The 4,274-nt window shown below is 35.1% G+C and overlaps 1 non-coding gene across 1 annotated transcript; it reads left to right on the top strand.

Moving 5' to 3' along the window:
• Positions 1–2,661: 2,661 nt before the first annotated feature.
• On the top strand, positions 2,662–2,733 carry TRNAI-UAU (transfer RNA isoleucine (anticodon UAU)). Its single transcript has one exon. It is a non-coding gene; the product is annotated as a tRNA-Ile (tRNA).
• Positions 2,734–4,274: the final 1,541 nt, after the last annotated feature.

The following is a 4,274-nucleotide window of genomic DNA, read 5'->3' as shown; positions in this document are numbered from 1 at the left end:
GGTAAATTGCTAGATAATACTGATTCACCCCCCCTCTCAGTATTATTTCCAACAATGGCTACATGTGATTCCTCAACCCACTTGGATCGAAATTCCCCCCCTATGGAGGTATTTTCATGAGTGGATCTCTTCACTCAGTCTCCTTTATGCTTCTCCAATTGTGGCTCCTCCACAGTTGTCTGAGACTTCTTCTGGGGCTGCATGTTGAGAGGTAATTTACTCTCCCTCTCAAACACTAAGTCTCTAACATTTTCCTTGCTCCTTAAGGCTTTGCATGCATCTTGAACCTCAAGAGGATACAGGTTCTTAACTTGTGAACCGATATGTTTCACCTGTCTCGTGGTGACGTGTTTAAGGAAAACCTTTCCCTTACTGAAGACAACATCGTAGCCTTTGTCCTCCAACATCGCAACTGATACCAAGTTATTCTTTAGTCTATGCATGTACTTCACATCTGTCAAGGTGATAATAGCTCCATGCTCCCTCTGAAACGCAATCGTGCCCACTCCTGAAACGTTATACCTTTCGTCGTCACTCATCTCTATGTGCATCTTGAGGTCTTTCTCCTCAAAGGCACTAAATAAACTTTTATTGCCGGTCATGTGGAATGAGGCTCCACTGTCAAGATACCAGACACAACCCATCATCGATGACGCCATGCATGCGATGAGGGTAAAGTCCATTTCAAACTAAGAGGCTAATTCCTCACCTTTCGATCCTTCTGAGGGTCCCTTCTTGGACTTCTTCGATGGGCAATTAGTCATATAATGTCCCATCTCATGAAAATTAAAGAATCTCACTTTAGACTTTTCACCCTTCTTCCCTCCATGAGAATAATTCAATTTGGAATGGGAAGCCTTCTCATTCCATTTCCTTGCCTTACCTGCTAAGGCCAATTTTTCTTCATCATCATCCTTTGATGAAGAACCATCTTGTGTGCTCCTCCTGATCTCCTCCTACATCAGATCCGACCATGGTCGTTCCCAATCTGGCAGTTTCTCCCTTCCATTTACAGAGTCATGTTATCTATTCCAACTCTTTGGAAGGCCAAGGAGAGTGAGGCTCACCATATCATCATCGGTAGTAGTTATTCTCACCTGCTAAGCTCATCTCTACAAGTGGTGAGCTTGTTTAGATATGTGGAAATGGTATCGCCCTTTTCCATCTTGATTCTTCAAAGCTTATCCTTGAGTGCCAATTTCCTCTAGTTGCTTCTGTTCTGCTAGAGGTCCTTCAATTTCTACCACATTGAAAATGGAGTATTCTTCCCATGGAGACTCGAGACAATATGGTCTCGAACTACCTCAAGGATGATTCGTCTCGCCTTGACCACAAACTTCTTCCACTCAGCCAACTCTTGTGCATTAGTTGAAGCTGGCTTTGGGATTTCGTTATCAATGAAAATCCTTCAAGCCATTGTCTTCTAATACGACCTCCATATGATCTTTCCATGCTATGTAATTCAAGCTACCTTCCAAGTCATACTCGAGTCTCAAGCCATAGAATGCCATTGGCCAACCTTGAAGTATGATAAGAATTCGATTTTCACTTGTAACCCCGAACTTCAAACTTCAAATTATATTCTCTGTATACTGTTCACAGCTCCAATAAACTTGGCTCCTTTACCATGTAGAAATTCTGCAAATTCTCTACAAATATTACGCTAAGACCATGTAGAAAATATGACTGTAGATTAACCCGATAATGCAATATAACCAAATCAAAATACTATAATATACTTCTACTATCAAAGTTTTCTTTGCGGAAGCTTAAAATTGAGCAAGATTGAGCTAAACACATATAACTAGAAGAAGAAGAATCAATGCACAATATACATGAAAATACTCAGGGGAAAGCCTCAACTAAAAATCCCACTATCTATATTATCATACAAGGTGGAAATACATTAGAATTATACAAAGCCTTAGCTCTCACAGCTAGCCAGCTCTCAGTACAATCCTCCTGGATGCTCATAGGAAATCAAAGCTTCTCACAAGCCTTGCTCTCTACCCTCCAAGCTCCTATTTCCTTGTGTTGTTCCTAGTGGATGATTCTCACCTCACCAAGTGGATGATCTCCTAGTCTCACCTACTGTCAGAACTACGCAATCCTCAAGGAACCTTGCCTTGACTACATGCATTAGTTTCCTTTATAGGAAAACACATGCATTTGATGGTACAATGTCCTTGTATTTACTCTCAACTGGGTCTTTCTCAGAATAGACACGCATGAGTTTCTGATGAGGGAATATTCAGTTATCTAGAGTACACTGGCTGGTTGAGTGCATGCATGCATCAACTAACTGATAACTCACAATTAGTTCCTCAAACAGTTTGGAACTAATTTAACTGGACTTAACTCAGTAAACTGAGCTAACTAATTACAACTCAAATATAACTCAATCTTATCTCCTTAATTAGGGTATAACCTCCTTAATTTAAGGGATAATTGTTGCATGACTTCAGAAAGACTTCTAACTTGAATTTCTCCAACTAATTAATCCATAATGAATTAATTAATTATTTCCAAGCAGCTGGTGAGACTAAATTCAATTTTAATTCACAATTTTAATTCAAGGACAAATTAAAATTGGAATTTCTAGATTCTATTTTTATCATTTGTTGTTGCTATTTTCAACATAACTCTCACATAATTCTTTAAAGGGTGCTAGCTCAATGGAAGAGTGTCTGCTTTATAAGCAGGAGGTTGGTGGTTCGATTCCACTGTGTCCTAATATGAATTAATCAATGATATTGTAGTTTATTTTTAATTAAATATTTTTAATATTGGTTTATTTCAATGGTGAGATATTTTCTAGATTCATTATTTTAATGTCTCTAATGAGACAAAATTGATGTTGTATTATCTTTTAATGTAATAGTTTATTATCTCTAGAGAGACAATAGTTAGGATCAAAGATATTCTCTCTTTAAAGACAATATGCTTTTAATCCCAACTATTGTCTCTAGAGAGACAAAAATGAAATTGTCTCTGGAGAGACAAAAATGCTTGTGTTATATATTGTCTTTATAAAGATAATATTTTAAGACAATTTAATTTGAGACACCAATATTTTAAGACAATTTAATTTGAGACACCCGCTTAAAGAAAATATTTAAGACAATACACAAGTTTTCTTTTGTCTCAAGTTAAGAAAATTTACCCAAAAATTGTCTTAAATATTGTCTTAAAACCCCCCTTGTGTTGTACTGATACATAATAATAATTAGATTGATTTCTAAATAGGGCCGACATTACATTAAAAATTTTAAATGTTAAACATTACATGTTAAATGTTTACATTTACGTTTACATGTTTATGTGAGATCTACCCCCATACTAGGCTCTACATTTACATGTTAAATGTTTATGTTTACATTTATGTTTAATGTTTATGTGAGATATACCCCCATACTTTGTTGTAGAGTTCCTCTCGGTGCAATAATAATAATAATAATAATGTTATTATTATCACTTTTTTTTGTAACTAGAGGAATTGACTACTGTATTAGTCTAATGGCTCTAGGGCCTACAACATGTCCTCCTCTCCGTGGATGAGGTTCCAACAAGGGGATTGAACCTTGGATCTCTTACTTTACACGATTTCACATCACTTCAATTACCAATTTTTATTATTATCATTATTTAAATAAAGTTATAATTTAGTTAATTTCTATGAAATTTTTAATGGTGGCAATGTGAGATGTATCATGAAGTAATTGGTTTTATGTTTATCATGATTGATGACTATTGATGTTTATCAATTATTTAATTTATGTGGCCCCACTAGTAATAATTTTCTAACAAGTCTTGAAGCGTACTCTTGTCAAATACTTTTGATTTTTAATCTTTTGTTGTTTCCTAAAAAAATAAATTCTTAGCCAAGAAATTAAAGCATCTTAAAAAATCATAAATTAATATTATAATAATAATATGGGATTGGTATAATTTATAATATTGAATTATAATAGAGTATAGAAAATGAGTTTCAAGTATATTTTTTCTTAAGGGTAAACATGGAAAGGAAACACTTCTTAGATAAAGAAAAATCTATGGCAACCCTAGTCTAGGTGTGTCTTTTCTCACTCTCAAAGGAATTATGGGAGGAACAAAATTTGAAAGGCATATGCAACTCAATTGAAAAAACTTTGTTAAAGTCTCCAAGTTATGTTATGAAACCAGATCACAAAATAGAAGAAGAAATATATTGACGATTTCAAAATAAGCCTCTTTGAGGGGGCAACCTCATTTTACATCACATAAATGAACAATTC

The sequence above is a fragment of the Pinus tabuliformis genome, chromosome X, assembly GCF_031772625.1.
Source record: "Pinus tabuliformis cultivar Carrire ecotype Pingquan chromosome X, CPIR1, whole genome shotgun sequence".
Lineage (NCBI taxonomy): Eukaryota > Viridiplantae > Streptophyta > Pinopsida > Pinales > Pinaceae > Pinus > Pinus tabuliformis.
Note: the sequence above shows the minus strand (reverse complement) of the source record. Positions and strands in the feature narration are given on the sequence as shown.